This window comes from Phyllostomus hastatus, unplaced genomic scaffold (genome assembly GCF_019186645.2).
Source record: "Phyllostomus hastatus isolate PE091 unplaced genomic scaffold, TTU_PhHast_1.1 phas_scaffold_345, whole genome shotgun sequence".
NCBI classification, from domain to species: Eukaryota; Metazoa; Chordata; class Mammalia; order Chiroptera; family Phyllostomidae; genus Phyllostomus; species Phyllostomus hastatus.
Genome location: NW_025334024.1, coordinates 4155491 through 4162145, shown reverse-complemented (window position 1 = coordinate 4162145; position 6655 = coordinate 4155491). Strand labels below are relative to the sequence as shown.

Here is a 6655-nt window from a genome sequence, read left to right as displayed (position 1 = left end):
AAGTGAACCCCGAGGGGGTCAGCGGTGTCGCGCTTGCGCAGTTCCGGCTGTCCCCGCTCCTGATCGCAGAGAGGGGTGCGTGAGGCACTTTCCGGGACTTGGTGGCCAGGGTCCTTCTGGAACAGAGGCTTTTAAGGATAGTCAGTTCCTAGAGGAAGGTAGCTTCTAGTCACAAGCTCCCCTCTCTAAAGTAAAGGATCCCTTCAAAATGAGATCCGGAAGGGAAAGGATTGGGGTTACGGGCTGGCGCAAGGTCCAAGCCACGCGTGAGGCTGTCACACTAGGTCCGGAGTTCTTGCTGAGGTGATTCGAGCCCGTGGCGACCTCTCAAAGAATGGTCAGCTTTAGGTGTGGCCTGTGTGGCATGCGAGAATGAGAACTCAGAAACGGGGAAATGGAAACGAGAGTGAAAAAACGGAGGCAGAAGCACGTGGGGAAAAGGGGAAGCGCACTGGCCTGGGGGTCGGAGGCCTGATTCCTGGGGTCTGCTGAGGCTCCCGTCTCCCTCTGCGAGGGACCTGGACACCAGAGCATCCCAACGATTCCTCCCAGATGATGAGTCCTAAATTTTTTTAAGGTAGACACGTTTCTTATTTGGGTTTCCTATAATATTTGGGACAATTGCCGCAGGGCTGGGAAGTAGTGCTCAGTGTTTGTTGCAAACTGGTGAGTCCTCACTAAATTGTAAGGTTGAGAAAAGCAGCGATTACAGCTGAGGAATCAGAATCCCACTGTCTGCAAGCCGCTTTCTCACTCCTCACCGATCTTGTCCCCAGAAACTCTTATTCCAGACAAACTTTTGGAAGTAAGGGGTGCATTAAATCAATCACCAAAATTCCAGCTTTAAAAGTTTAAAACTGTGTTACTAGGTCTTGCATCTCTGTATTCAGAGTGGCGCTAGGCATCCAGCCACCCCTCACTGAGCCTCCTGTTGCCTGGCACGTTTGTTTCCACCAGGAAGGAAAGTGAAGTTGGCCTCCATCAGCGGTCAATTGTTTTCACACAGGCTGGAAGGGCGGTTATCATTGGTAACACTCAGACCTTACTAGAGATATACCTGCGGCAAGCAATGTTAAAAGAATACATTTTTTTAAGTTTAAATCATGACTTTCATACAAGTATAAACACATGTAAAAGGTTTAATTTAACTCACTAACTAATGAAGAAGTATGCAAGATGATACAAATGGTTGAGAGATGAATCCAAAAGGCAGACACATTCGTGGGCCGTTGGGAACGCTGAGATGAATTTGCTTACTGGGTGCAAAACTGGCTCCTTCTACAGTGGGGGCGGGAGGTCAGTTGAACGTCTGCCCTTGTATGTCTGTTATCTGTGGGCGAGAATCACTTGCATTGCTGTCGGTTCTCGACACCCTATACAGTTATAGATAGAAAGGAAAAACCTCATGGAGACAGATACCCCAGAAGGCTCTTCCAGATAATACCTGAAGACACCCAATAATCTTTTTGACTCATTTCAAAGTCTTTCAGAAGTCCCCAAAAAATAAAGAAGGGGGGTCCATACCCCATAATTCTCCTGAGTCCCCGCACTTGTTATGTTGCTTGTGTTTTTAATCACTAGTACACCTTGTTTACTGTAACTTGAAAATTGCACCCTTGCTAAAGAAAATAACAACACAATAAAAATCACTCATTAAAATATTTAACAAGGATGGCAACAGTTGTCAAAAAACAATTGAACTCTTATCAAAGGTTTTTATCTCTTTCTCAGCAGTGGTCTTTCTGCAAGTCATTTCCCCTCTCCAAGCCTCAGCTTTTTCTTTTCTTTTTTTAAAATCTCTAAAATATGAGATTAGACTTGATTTCTAAGTTTCTTCCTGTTTTAAGATGGTGTTTCAACACAGAGTGTTGTGCCTCTCTTTGATTTTACTGAGGTCCTGGAAGAAGAAAAGCTCCTAAAATTGGAGATCTTTGCAGGGAAGGGAACATCCCATTCTCCAGTTTGGTTCTATTTTCCCCTCAGGAGCTAGTTTCCAGCTAACCAGTCATCCCAGGAAAAAGCCCTTTTTAAAGTGGAGGCTCGGCTTATAAGACTGGAGGCCATAACCTTCAGTTCTTTTTCCATCTTGCAAGATGGTGGTGTAAAAACTGAGAAGCCAGATGCTAAGGAGAAGAAATCTGAAGCCATGAAGCTGATGCTGATGGCCAGGTTAAGAAGGGTAACCTCAAGGCCAAGACTCCTAAGAAGGGTAGGCGCCACTGCAGTCAAAACCCTGTCCTCGTCAGAGGAATTGGCAGGTATTCCCGGTCAGCTGTGTATTCCCAAAAGGCATGTACAAAAGGAAGTATTCAACAGCTAAATCCAGGATTGAAAAGAAAAAGGAAAAAGTTATGGCCACTGCCACAAAACTAGTTGGTGGCAACACAAATGGTGGTACCCGAGTGGTTCAACTTCCCAAAATGCCTAGATACTGTCCTACTGAAGACGTGCCTCAAAAGCTGTTGGGCCATGGCAGGAAGCCCTTCAGTCAGCCCGTGAGAAACTGCGGTCCAGCATCACTCCCGGGACCATTCTGATCATCCTCACTGGGCACCAGAGAGGCAAGAGGGTGGTCCTCCTGAAGCAGCTGAGCAGTGGCTTGCTGCTTGCAACTGGACCTCTGGCCCTTCATCGAGTTCCTCTTCGCAGAACACACCAGAAATTTGCCATTGCTGCCTCCACCAAAATTGGTATCAGTGGTGTGAAAATCCCCAAAGATCTCACCGATGCTTACTTCAAGAAGCAGCAGCTGCACAAGCCCAGACACCAGGAGGGGGAGATCTTTGACACCAAGAAGGAGAAATGAGATCACAGAGCAACGCAAGGTCAATCAGAAAGCCATGGATTCGCAAATTCTGCCAAAAATCAAAGCTGTTCCTGAGCTCCAGGACTACCTCCTCCCTGTTTGCTCTCACAAATGGACTTTATCCTCACAAAGTGAAGTTCTAAATTTCTTTCAAGAAACCTAATTAAATAAATGATCTGTTAAAAAAATAAAGTGGAGGCTCTATTCAAATATGTGAAAAGATGTTCAACTCTAATTCAAAGTAAAAAGAGATCCTGTTTATAATTTGGTAGATTAGCGAAATAAAAGTTTGGTATACTCTGTGTTGGTAAGGCAGACCAAATTGGTGCAATTGGAAATTCGTTCAGCTCTTTACAGAGCAAGATAGCAAAATGAATCACAAACACTTAAGTGTATATACCCTTTGACCCAGAAATTCCTCTCTTTGGAATTTATCTTGCAGATATACTCACCCATGTGCACAAAGATGTTTGCACTTGAGTATTTATAGTACCATTTTTTTAGAAGCAAAAAACGCATCAGCCTATATGCCATCAATACCTTAAATAAACTATGTTGTGCATAAAGGGAATGCTGTGCTGTGCAATTATAAAAAGGGAACGAGCCCTAGCCGGTATGGCTTAGTTGGTTGGAGTGTCGTCATGTAAACAAGGGCTGAGGGTTTAATTCCCATCAGGGCACATGCCTAGGTTGCAGGTTCAGTCCCTGGATGGTGCTGCATATGGGAGGCAACCGATCAATGTTTCTCTCCCTCTCTCTAAAATCAATGAGCATGTCCTCAGCTGAGGATTAAAAAAGAGAGAGAGAGAATGAGGCATATTTTTATGTGTTAATATGGATGGTCTTCCAGGTGCATTAAGTCTATTGTATGAAACTGCATTTGCGTAAAAAAAAGAGCAGAGGATATATATTTTGATGTACATAGACTATTTCTGGAAAAATATACAAGAGGCAGGTGTGTAACTTATTTTTAGCCATTTATTCATTTTAAATACACAAAAATGTAATTAAAATTAAATGAGACAACCCAATAAAACAATTGGCAGAACACTGGGACCAGTACTTCACAAAAGAGACTTTCCAAAACTGTTCATTTTCATTAGTTATCAGGGAAATACAAACTTAAACCACAATGGAATAATGTTTATACATCAAACATGAAAGCCCCCAAGTGTTGGCAAGCACTGGAGTGGCTAGAAGTTCATACACTGCTGGTGGGCATGACACTCGGGCTGTCTTGGGCAACTGTTAGGAGTATTGCTGAGGCTGAGCATACGGTACCTACGTTCACCAAGAGACATGCACCAGAATGTTCACACGGAATACCCACAATAGCCCTAAACTGGAAACAGCCTGAAGTCAATGAGCAACAGAATGAATAAATACATTGTGGTGTATACAGTATACAGTAAAATGCCATACAGAATAAAAGTATATATTACACACACCAGTACAGAGCGATCTCACTAATATATTGAGCAAAGAGTGCATATTATCTGATCTCATTAAAAAGTGCAAAGCCAGGCAAAACTGATATTAGGCTTAGAAGACAGGGCAGGGCAGTGTTTACCATCAAGGGGGGATGGTAGGGTGCTAGTAATATTCTATTTCTTGATATGGCTGCTGGTTGTATGGGTGCTCATTTGGTAAAATTTCACCCAGCCATGTACACTTACCATTTGTTTGCTCTACTTCAAGTACACAGTGGGAGGGAGACAGAAGACAGATAGACAAAAGTACAGAAGGTTGTTCCAGAAGGACGCTTTGGGTTGGTTCTTATTTTTTCCACTGTTTGTAGCGTTGGATGCAACAGCCGGGCTAGGGAAGCCAGAAGGCTGGAACTCCACAACCTGTGGTGTTAGACAAGGCCCAGAAAGTGGTATGATGTGCTCCTAAATTCCTTTTCATTGGGCCACTGGGTCTCGAGCTGTGGGTAGGGCCTGCAGGGGCTCCAGCCTGTGCTGGCAGGGGGGTATATGGCTAGTGGACAGGTATGAAGCAATTACTGAGTGCAGGCTCTGGGACACTCTGTGTCCCCTGGATAGCCCAAGCTCGCTCTCTTATGCCCTTTGGGACTTGATTTGGAAGGCATCTTCTCCCTGGATCCCCATCTAAAATTTCTCCCTCCCTTCCATTTCTGTAGCATTTCACTTCCCCCTCCCAGCTTTGCTCCTTGTCACATCTCAGCTAATTTGCAATGTCTTTCACTAAATTATCCTGTTGTTTACCCCTCATTGCAATGCCAACCTCATGAAAGGCAAGGAGTTTTGTTGGTCTCATCCACTCTTATATCCCCAGTGCCTGTCAGAAAGTAGGTACTCAGTAATAATGGATGGAATGAATGAACACACTATGGTTGGCCCCTTTCATAGATAAAGAAACAGGCCCACGAGGTTAGGCAGTATGCTCAGTCAAGGTCACACAGCTAAGGATGGAGAGCCAGGATTCAGACCCAGATGTGCTTTGCTGCTGTCATATTGCCTCACAGACTCATTTCATCCTCGCATCCCTGTGAAGTTGTAGGATCCCTTTGTCCAGCTGAGGAACTAAGCTACGTGATTGCCCAAAGGAAGAACAGTAGCTTGCAGGCTTCCTGCCTGGCTGTGACGGTCCTGCTCTTCGTACTGATGGGCTCACACTCCCTGAGGAACCGAGGCCGTGCTCTATGCCAGGGCAGCTCTCTCCCGAGCTCCAGGGGCTGGCCGGCTGGCCTGTGACATGACCCCCTGCTCCTGCTGCCAGGACTCGGTCCACCAAGTCCTCTAGAAGCAAGTCCCTGCCCATTTGTGTTCTGGTTTCAATAACTCAGTCCTCTTCTTGTCCTCCTCGGCCCTCATCACATCTTTGTCTTAGACTCATAATGGTCCCTTCAGGAAGTATTGAATGATTTACTCTGTGCTTGGCACCATGCTAGGTACTGCAGACAAAAGTGAGCCAAACCAGATACATGTCCTACCTGTAATGTTTATTAACTCAGAGACTAATTGAACACATAAATAAGTGTACAAACTATTATGTTCTTACAAAGTAAAAGAACATTGTGTGGTAAGAGGCTATACCTTGGAATCTAGCCTGGTCTGGGGTCACATGGGAGGCAGGCTTTCTTTAGGCTGTGATATGTGAAGGACACCTGAGTATTTGCCAAGCAAAGGGTGCAGGGGGTGGAGGAACAAGCTTCCAAGCAAAGGGTTGGTGGGGAGGCCTTTCGGTGGAAAGCAGCATAGTCTGAAATTCTATAAGGGGCCCCTGTGTCCTGTGTGTAGGGCGAGGAAGGAGTGGCAGAGTCCAGGCTGGAGAGCTTAGAAAGGGCCAAGTCACGCCAGGCCCTAACAACCAGACAAGGGATTCCAGCCGCATCTGAAGGACAATGGGAAGCCACTGGAAGATTTGATCACATTTGTGGTTTTTAAAGGTCATTCTAGCTGCTTTGTACAGAACATATTGGAGAAGGGCAAGAATATATGCAGGGAAATGTCAGCTAATAAATATTGATGGAGCAGTTGAATCAGAACACTCGACGTTTTGCAACCACCATAGTACTGGGTTGGCCGAAAAGTTCGTTTGTTTTTTTTCATACAATGGCTCTAGTAGTACTTAGTTGTCTTTAACTTCATTTGAAACAATTGTGTTAGACTGTATTGTAACAGCTGTCATGTCAGTGTGCATTTTTAAGAAACTTACCAAAATTGGTGAATTTTTGTGCAGCCATTTTAATATTGAAGATGGTAGAAGATAGGAAACATTTTCAGTGTATTATGCTTTATTATTTTAAGAAAGGGAAAAACACAACTGAAATGCAAAGAAAGATTTGTGCAGTGTATGGAGAAGGCTCTGTGACTGATCAAACAT

At 44.6% G+C, this 6655-nt stretch overlaps 1 protein-coding gene and 1 pseudogene across 1 annotated transcript in view; both read left to right on the top strand.

Moving 5' to 3' along the window:
- The first annotated feature begins 445 nt into the window (after nucleotides 1–445).
- LOC123805790 lies at nucleotides 446–2981 on the top strand (annotated as a pseudogene).
- Nucleotides 453–6655, top strand: part of KIAA0513 (KIAA0513 ortholog) — a 55710-nt gene continuing 49507 nt past the window's right edge. Inside the window, exon 1 of the mRNA XM_045818528.1 lies at nucleotides 453–577. The gene's annotated coding sequence lies outside the window, so the exon portion shown is untranslated. The remainder of the gene's footprint in view (nucleotides 578–6655) is intronic.